This window comes from Ipomoea triloba, chromosome 13 (assembly GCF_003576645.1).
Source record: "Ipomoea triloba cultivar NCNSP0323 chromosome 13, ASM357664v1".
NCBI classification, from domain to species: Eukaryota; Viridiplantae; Streptophyta; class Magnoliopsida; order Solanales; family Convolvulaceae; genus Ipomoea; species Ipomoea triloba.
The window spans coordinates 1,904,178-1,915,430 of record NC_044928.1 but is presented as its reverse complement, the minus strand read 5'-3'; positions in this window follow the sequence as shown (position 1 = coordinate 1,915,430).

The window sequence follows — 11,253 nt, the reverse complement described above, 5'->3', positions numbered from 1 at the left end:
AGAGTGCTTGGTAAAATTGATTGTTAAATTAGTTGATAAGTGTAAAAAAACAAAAAAGAATAAATTAAGATATTATGATTTTTGATTAATGAAGGGTAGTTGATGTTTTCTTTTTTTAGTACATCATTAAATTTTTAATATGTTTTATAATAATGATATTTTTATACGGAGTAATAAAAAATAAAACTAATTACAAACACTAGAATATATATTGTGTTTTATTTTTTTGTTTTGATTAATTTCACTTTTTTTTTATTACATGGCTAAAGTGATATTTTCATTTATCGTCATCAATATTTTTTGTCTTTTAAAATATGTTTTCATTTATGCCCTCAATGTAGTAAAGAGTAAAGTGAATTTTGGTATCATTTTCACCCACCTTAAATTAGAAGTGAAATATTTTAAAAGTTTAAGTAAAAGTACAAAAAAGAAAAAGGAATTACAAATGAAAAGTTTACTATAATTGAGTAATGAAAGGTAGTGAGATGCAAACTTATATGCTAGCTACAAAAGATTATATTTTACTTGATATACCCTAAATTCAATAGTTTATCGCTCTCATATATTTGTTCATTGAACAAAAAATCATTCACTCATGTAATTGCATATATTGATTTTAAATTTGTTTCTTGCATTCTCCATTGATATATCGTCAATTACAAAATTGTTATTGTTTCAACTAATGCTTAAATTCAACGTGCAGGTTATTCGATTCATTTGCATATTTGTCTTAAACCCTCAAATTATCAACTATACTCTTTGATTTTGCCTAGTAAGTATATTTATTGAATTTGTATTAGGTTGCTAAAATTTCTTTAGTAGCTTTGATTTTTGCTTTTGCCTTATATCTTAACTTTAACTCTTTGATGAATTACATGTAATTTAAAAGTGAACCTAATATATATGCGTGAGATCTTGTTTGTTTCATGCAATGTTGTAGTTTTTAGAAATATATTTGTTGAAAATTAACATGAAAATAACATATGTGTGGTTATTTAGATCATGTTAACATGTATTTGGATTCTCTTAATTGAAGAGATGAATTTCATATATTTGTATATTAAAAAGGGTTATTGGAGATTGAAAAATTAATTATCAAAATATATCCGTAGTTATGAAATTGGAATTTGGGAAGCCTTTATCTCACATCGGAAATAAATGTGAAGTTGAATATAATTAGAATATAAATATATTTTTACATTTTGGAGGGGTGGAATATTTTCCTATAACATCTATGTGCTATATATAGGTGCATTTATTGGGAGATCAACATATTTATTAGACGTTAATTATGGACTACAATTCTTATTGTTTGAATATTGTGTTTTTGTGTGTGTGTACTTGAGCTCCCGGGCCGGGCCGGGCCCTGAGAGGTACATGGTAGGCACTTGCCCAGGGCCCATCTCTATAGGGAGCCCATATGCCATAAGATATACGGAGTATTATATATATAGTATATATTACTTATTATGTATTAAAATAATAATATGGTTGAAGACTGAAAGAGACATTGCCTCACACCTAGGAATGGCAATTCAACCCGCCCCGACGGGAAAAACCGATCCCCGCCTCGACTGGGGCGGGTTCGGGGAATTAATTCGGGGATGGGGAAAAATTCCCAATCCTCGCCGGGGACTGGGACGGGGAGGGTGATCCCCGCCGTGACCCCCGACCCCGTTCCACGATCCCTGCCCCGTCTCCGATTTATATATATATATATATATATATATATATATGTATGTATGTATGTATGTATGTATGTATGTATGTATGTATGTATGTATGTATGTATATGTATATGTACATATATATATATATATATTTATATATGTATATATGTATGTATATATATGTACATACATATATACATACATATATATATACATATATATATACATACATATATATATATATACATACATATGTAAAAGTATATAAGAAAATAAAACCCTAGAAGGAAATTAATTTAATTACTAATTCCGCCTCTCTCAAGACTGCTCTCTGCTTCTCTGCTCGCTATCTCTCACCATGACATGTGTGACCTGCGTCTCTCTGGCTCTGCCTCCTACCGCTTTTTTGTTTAGTCTACATTTATATTAATGTTGCATTACCCTTTATGTGTTGTTTTTTGTTCCAATCATCGTCAAGCACCAGAATACGCCTAGCTGGACACGTGCACTCTACGTGCCCGCTCAGTGTGTTAATCTGCAACTATCTTTTTTTTTCTCTTTCCTCCCATCTTCCACTCTTCAAAATCTATGCAGACTAGGTGCTGAATATAGGTTAAACACGCACAAAGGCAGTAGACTTCTGTCATCTCTCTTCTGCGAGACCCACAAAGAACGTGGGTCTTGCAAGAGAGAGAACCTCAAAAAAAATTAATACTCCGATTTGTGTAAACACTCATACCTTGATTTATTCTTCATAAAAAACTGAGCCAAAGTAACTATTGGGGATGCTCTTAAATTAATAGTTGAACTGTCATTTTTTATTTATATTTTATATATTATATGTTCAACACCTGATAGGTTAATATATTTTATATACTAACAAATGATTCTTATGCTGTGTCTGCTTCAGAAGGGAAAATCACGTTGTTTGATCTGAAAAAGTTTAAGGTAATTGGCCAGTTTTGTATGATATTTTAAGTCTCTATGTTTTTTTTTTTTTTTGGAAGAAATGTTGGAGAAAATTATCATTATTAAGACTCCTCAATTCTTCTGCGAAATAATTGTTTGAGTTGAATTAACAAAAGAATCAAATTCCTTATAGACTTGCAATAAGTTCTTCTGTATCTTCCTTGCTTCAGGATTTAAAACTTGTTCTTAGTGTTAAAAATGTAGCCATTCACAAGTCACAAAAATTGAATCATTTGTTTTATATCAATTGAAAGCCTGAACTAATTATATTTTAACTGTGTGCCAATAAAGTTTCTTGGTTATGGAGGTGTTTGATTTTTTTATTTTTTTTTGGTATGACTTAATTATAAGAAATGCTATATTGCCTCTTAAATTATATACAAAATATAAAAAAATGAAACTACAATCTTTTTTTGTTTTTTTTTTAGTGACATGGGAACAAGTAGTCATTACTCAATGATGCATATTGAGTATACTTTATTTTGTGACCTTAATTGATTCAAACTAAGAAAGTCAATAAATCGTTTTTATTGGGAGCTGAATTTAAATATTGTGATTACCAAGCAAACAAACTAATTAATTGGCTCCTCTAGGTTTCTATTGTTTTACATTCTAAAACTGGATTTTGAAAGGTTGATGTGTCAAACGTAACATTCCCTTAGAAATATTAACTTTATTTTTAAAACAGAAATATTTAGTATTTTTAAATGAAACTTAAAATCTTATCACCATAATAATAAATCATACAATATCATATATATTTCACAAATTTTATTGTGGTCCATGCATCAAAACGGCGTCGTTTTGATTAATGAAAACAAATGGCTGAAACGGCATCCGTTCCATCACGCTGTTAACTTTCAGTTTATATACATTGCAGTTATCTTTCAACACAACTGTAGTTACCTATCAACAAAACTGTAGTTCCATTTTGATATAACTGCAGTTTCATTCGACATTATTGTGAAACTGTTATTCAGTTTCCTTTCAACACAACTACTATTTTTTTTATAATATAGTGCAGTTTCCTTTCAACACAACTACAATATCATTTCAATATAACTACAGTTTCATTGGACAATATACACTCAAAATGTGAAATTGTTATTCAGTTTCATTTTATATACACTGCAGCTTCCTTTCAACATAACTACAGTTTCATTTCGATATAACTACAGTTTCATTTGATAATATAAAAAAGAATGTGAGGCAGTATCTTTTGAGATGAATTGTAGTATCTTTACGGAGCTCCTACTTAATGAAACGGTGTCGTTTTGTTAGCATGGTCCACCACCGTATAACGACTGATATATCTTTGACTCTATTTGACAGGCTTAGCTGAAAAAATAGCTAAAAGTTGAAAAGTTTATAACTAATAAGCTAACTAATTGAAATTAGAGTGCTTGGTAAAATTGATTGTTAAATTAGTTGATATAAGTGTTGATGGAATAATATGTCTTACCATTATGATTATTAATATTATTATTTTTAATAGTAATGGTATTAGTCAAAGCAAGAAGAAGTCCAGCAAGAAAGTAGGAAATGCTACGGGAAGTTGCAACTGCAAAGGAAAGACATTATTTAAAGGCTCAGGAAAAACAAGCAAAGGGCTCAGACTCATTCTCTCTTCTAAATAATCCTTCCCTTCCCTACCTTTTCATTCTTCTATTCCATGGCCATGGCTGCCCTTGTACATGTACTCCACCCAAACATAGTGAATTTCGGCTTGGCTTAGCCCAAAAAGGCTCGTGGTTTTCACCGTTTTGGTTTCCACGTTAAATATCTTTGTGTTAATGTTATTGATTCTCTGCAATCACCTCATTATCATTTTCCCTTTATTAACTGTCTTTTTATTGGGTTTAATGATTCGGGATACCCCGGGTAATTAAATCCATCAAGTGTAAAAAAAAAAACATAAAAGAATAAATTAAGATATTATGATTTTTGATTAATGAAGGGTAGTTGATGTTTTCTTTTTTTAGTACATCATTAAATTTTTAATATGTTTTATAATAATGATATTTTTATACGGAGTAATAAAAAATAAAACTAATTACAAACACTAGAATATATATTGTGTTTTATTTTTTGTTTTGATTAATTTCACTTTTTTTTTTTATTACATGGCTGTAGTGATATTTTCATTTATCGTCATCAATATTTTTTGTCTTTTAAAGTATGTTTTCATTTATGCCTCCAATGTAGTAAAGAGTAAAGTGAATTTTGGTATCATTTTCACCCACCTTAAATTAGAAGTGAAATATTTGAAAAGTTTAAGAATTAAAAGTACAAAAAAGAAAAAGGAATTACAAATGAAAAGTTTACTATAATTGAGTAATGAAAGGTAGTGAGATGCAAACTTATATGCTAGCTACAAATGATTATATTTACTTGTCAACACTATCTCAGTTGAATACATTGAACATGATATTTCTAATGTAGTTTAGCTTCTCCTGTGCACATCTTTTAGTAGTGGATGCGAGTTTACATGATTATTTGAAAAAAGAGTATATTTATGATCAAATTACAATCCTAATTTTTTTTTGAAAGAATTACAATCCTAATTTCTTAACTTATAAAACTTAATAAAATCAAGACATCCAAATAGCATAGGGATTGTATGGATTGGCATAGCTTTTTGGTGTAGTTGCTTTAGTGCATGACATTTTCATTTTCATTTTATGCAAGCATTTTCCATTTATTCAATTCCTTCCATTTATATAGAGGGATGTCTTCAAAGTTTATACCATGTATTTGAATGCGTTCGTTATATATTAATATATATTAACATTTGAAAACTTTGGTGTTAAAAGTTCTATTTGAGATATTGGAAGATATTAAAATACAAATTAATAAGTTATATGTATTGATATCATGATATGATCAAATTTTGGTGGGTTCAATGTATTATTTCTTTGAAGATACATAATGTGTTGGACTTGTTGGACTAAGAATTCATTTGGCTATAGAAGAGGGATGTGCAGCGGATATAGAGGGAACCTGTTTGGTGATGAGGGTGGAAATAAAACTTAGACGCCTTTTGGAAGAGGGATGGGCAGTGCACTGTGGACCTTGGTTCTGTTTGCTCTCTAAAACTAAATTAATTTACTTGAGTTTCAAATATGGTATCGTATTCTATAACTCAATTTTTTTAATTTTGATATAGCTGGTCACAATATGAACCCCAAATGGATTAGTTAGTTTATGCATTTTTGTTTGATCTACGTCTAAGTTCATTGTTACTTCTTATTCATTTCTCGATGTTTCCCAAAATTATGTTCTTAGATTCCACCATTTCCCTTTAATAAGTTATATGTATTGATATCAGTATATGTTCAAATTTTGGTAGGTTCAATGTATTATTTCTTTAAATATAGATAATGTGTTGGACTAGTTGGACTAAGAATTTATTTGGCCATGGAAGAGGGGATGAGCAGTAGATGTAGAGGGTCAATCACATTTTAGATAATTCTTTTAAAAAAAAAATTATAAAAACAAATTTATCATCTTCTCTATCTCATTTCTCTCCACCTGCAACAAGCTCTCTATTCTAAAACAGAAATCTACACAAGAACAAGCTCACCAAAACAACAACAAAAACGAAGATTTACACTTGCTGAAAGTACGACATAAGCATGATTTATTTTTACTAAATTATCACATTATATTAAGTACAAAATTCATACTCTTTATGGTTACCGAAGTATATTTGTGTATAAGTGAACATAGACAATTGTATTGCTATAATTTATGTACAAGAAACAGAACGTCCCCTTGTGTTGACATGTGCTCATCCTTTATACTATAAACTTGTAATAGATACAATAATTGCACAACGGCCTCCTACTAAGTGACACTACATCCTCAGTTAATTAAAGCGCCCTCCTCCATAAGTGTGCTCGCCTCTTGTAACCGTTCCATTTGCTATTAACCGTTACTACTCTTTGACTGTCATCATTACTTCAATGGGACCAAGTGCATAGGGTCGGATCCAACACCTTGTCCGATTATCCTATTAGATACTTAAATTCATAACACAAGATACATAAACTTATAACACAAGGTACATGCATAAACATGTTGTATGTTTATTGTTGACTTTAACTATCACCTTATATTTATAAGTACAGACTTTATACTCTTTAGGTACATAAATTCATAACACAAACACAAAAACTCATAATACAATGTACATAAACATGTTGTTTGCTTACTTAGCTACCACCATGTATTAGGTACATAAATCTCATAAGACCAAATTGCACATAAACATGTGTGTTTACTCAACTACCACATTGTACATAATTTATACTTTCTAGTATATAAATTCATAACAAAAGACACGTATAAACTTATAACTACCACATTGTACATAATTTATACTTTCTAGTATATAAATTCATAACAAAAGACACGTATAAACTTATAACACCATATCAACGTTGCAAAAATCGCTAGGCGCCTGGGGGGCACCTAGCGCCTAGGCGGGCGCCTAGTTTTTTTTTTTTTTTAATAAAAAAAATACTTTAAGTGTTAATAATTGTAAAGTGTTTAATATTGTAAGTCTNACCATATCAACGTTGCAAAAATCGCTAGGCGCCTGGGGGGCACCTAGCGCCTAGGCGGGCGCCTAGTTTTTTTTTTTTTTTAATAAAAAAAATACTTTAAGTGTTAATAATTGTAAAGTGTTTAATATTGTAAGTCTTTACACTTTAATAGTTAAATAGTTAATACTTATTAAGTTATTAGTTATTATTTATTATTTATTAATTATTAGTGCAGTACTTATTAGTTTAATTTAGTTATTACTTATTATTTTATTAAGTTATTAGTTATTACCCTATTAGAGTATTAGTTAATACATTATAATATTAATAGTTTAAGATTTATAATAATAATAATAATAATAATAATAAACCAGCCGGGCCAGTGGCCTAGGCAGCCCAGGCGGGCTAGGCTAGTCGGCCGGCTAGGCGCCTGGCCGCGGAGGAGGCCGATTTCGGCCTTCCTCTACGCGGTCGGGCACCGCTTAGCGCCTAGGCGCTGATTAATCGACGCCTAGGCGCAATTTTTACAACACTGCACCATATACATAAATTAACCATGGTATTTATTCTAAATAGTAAAAATAACCTCATAAAAACAATGTTCATCTATCATAATGTTATACTCTCTCTGTCTCATTTTATGTTCTACTTATTATTCATTTTGCTTATGGACCGAAAACAACGTTAGCATTAGCATGTGCTACCATGGGACGAGGGAGACTTGATTTTTTTCTATTAGCATTTTCTTTACTTAATGGCCTTGTTTGGTTATTGGCGGATCCGCCAATTTTTTACGGATCTGTCAATTTCAGCGTTTTGACCTGCGTTTTGACTTTGGTCAAAACGCTAAAAAAACGTTTGGTTAATGGCGGTTTGGAGCAGCGGATTTGCTCCAAACCGCCAACTTTCAAAACGCTGCTATGAGCAGCATTTTGCAATGACGTTTTGGGGAAATAATTTGTTTCCCCAAAACACCCTTATAATTAATTAAAAAAAAAATCAAACTTCAAGTTTGCCCGACGGCCAACCGCCGGGGAAACTATTGAAAATGAAATGGAGCCTTGAGGCTCACCGATGTGGGATAAGTGGGGAAACAAAGGGGAGCCACTGTGCGACTCCCCCCTCTTTCTTCTTTCTTTTTTTTTTTTTTTCTTTAAAACATTATTATTATTATTATGGTTGTTGTTGTTGTTATATATATATATATATATATATATATATATATATATATATATATATATATATTATGAAACTAAACGAATTGCAAGCAACAACACCAAAAAGAAATTAAGCATAAGGAACAATAACAAGAACAATTGCAAGAGAGAATGGAGAGAAGGAAGGATTTTCATTAAGCTCATCAATTATTACATATTCTTCATTAAGAAGAACGTACTAATTACAATGAAATATATGAGCTTATATATATAGGAAGTAAGCTTAACCCTTCGATACTCCAAAGGACACTTGAGCCTTCATTTGTCCATAATTATAATAACTGGGATAATGGCCACATATAAATATTATATTCATAACACTCCCCCTTGGCCATTATCTTATCATAGTCATGCCTCATTAAAAACCTCGCTAGAAAAACCCTGTAGGAAAAAACCTAGCCGAGGGAAAAAGAGTACATGATATGTCTAATTATATATTGCACTGGTTGCCTCATTAAAAATCTTACGCTATGAAAACCCAGTGGGAAAAAACTTTAGCTTAAGGGAAAAAGAGTACAACCATAACCTCAACATAAACTTCAGGACATAATATTCATGATTCATTATGCTCCCCCTGAAGATAACATTCTACAAATCCCTTATTTTAAACTTCCAAAATGTAGAGGGATTTTGTGAACAATTATGTTCAATTGTCAATGGGGAAAATATATTTCATAATAATTGCGTGACTCTTTTTAGAGCTGACGTGGGTATAATACTAACATTATCATATCTAGTTAATTTTCATAATATACCCATAACATAATTCTTATTGTCCGCTTATAGAACAATGGTGAAAATTATAGTACAACCAGTTTTTGGAACTTGGCATCATGGGCATATAATAATAATAGCCAGTACCCAAGTAGCCCATTATATAGTGGCTTGTCTAAGTAGCCAACCAGAATCATTTATGGGCTAACTGGTGTATAAATTCCTTTTCAAGGAAATACTCGATCTTTCAAGTTGAGATAATATTTAACTTTCACATACAAGCTTTTCATTTCAAAATCACTGTCTTTAGACATGAGCTAACATCATTAAGCTCTTTATATATTTCATTGATGTTTATACCATCAATATTGACTGAGATGTTCATTAGTAACTCTTTATTGAACACACAATGACACATATTATTCCTTCTTCACGAGGATAATAACTCCATTCGCAACTCTTTAAAGAGTACATAATGACACATAATATATTCATATTTATATTCCTTCTTCAGAAGGGAAAAATACTCAGTCTGTTTCAGGTCATATATAAACCTTAAAATCCATCATGGATTTTCAAATATATTGTCCAATGACCCATCTTATGTGGTCATGATATTTATCATATATAATCCAATGACCCATCTTATGCGGTCATGATATTCATTAACTGCATATTATTCACTGCCAATGACATTAATCAGCGAAACTTATTGCCATCCATTTATGACGAGAATATGGGAGAGTATATCAATTATGGGTATCTGTGTAAACCCATGAGCTCCAAGCCTCGCCTTTTATCACATCATTATTCTCTTTCGTACTAACACCTATTCAATGGTGTGTACACATAATATAGAGAATAGCGAGGTGAGCTATTTGCCTTCCTTAATTGCTCATTTTATTTATCAAATGATTAGGCCAGTTCTTGTGCCTAACTCTGGATCCAGATAGAGCAATTATAAAAGCAATTGAGTTGTCGACAACATTTTCATAATTTTCTCTCATATCCATAATAATTCATGGCAATTTCAAAATACCAGATGATAAACATTTCCCATAAATATTCAAATCTGGTCGTTTCGCATCCCAGTATTAATTATTTTCGTCCTTTGACGAATATCACTTTTAGATATCATTGATAGATATATCAATAGATATATATTTGGCAGGAATTAATAATTTACTGAACATTCAGTTCAGTCAATCTAGTATGTGGATTTTTGAAGATCTTTTCATTTCATGAAATTTTTTTTCGGCATTCAAATTTTTAAAATAATTTGGGCTATATCTCCCCCTAATGCCGTGAAATAATCTTCATGCAGTCAGCGTATCAAATGATCTTATATCATGGGCTCTAAGTATTTATACAATACATGGATATTTATAATCAACATGTATTCATAGCTTTATTTAACAGCCCGTAGAGATACGCAATGATGTGATAATAAAATAGACTGCATATTAATAAAACACAGATTTGGGAAATGTCTAAATTTCACCACGTACTAGATGTAAATAGGGGATATTCATTTTATGCAGTATGTCAGATTTTAAAAACAGTAGTATATCAAATGTGATCTCCCCAATATATAATTTCTCTTTAAGCATGCTTCAAAAGGGAGACTATTGTTTAACATATATACGATGTCCAATAATATTAGTTCAAATCTGACATTTCAATATTTAGCCCAAAGTCACCCAATTGCCAATATCATAATTAAAATAATTTGGGTCTTTAAATCGCAACATCTTATATACTCAAGCGTATATGCAATCATATAATATATATGATATCATAGATAAAGCAAATACATAATTTAAAATCAATAAAAGTGGAATAAGAAGTAAGGCATATATGATTCCACATTATATCATAAAGTGCCGAAATAGCTTTAATCAAAATTAAAACAATTAAAGTGAAAACCACTTTACTTTTATAATAGGATGCCAGGCTAATCCATTTTCTCAATTTATGAGAAATCATCATCATCACATATTCAGGATGATTTAATCAGTCGTGCCAAATCTTAAAATTATTCAAATTAGTAAACTTTTAGTTTACAATAAGATTGGCTTCAATGGCATTCATTCTAGTGCAATATAAAGATGAGGAAAGACAGGGAAATTTTTCAAT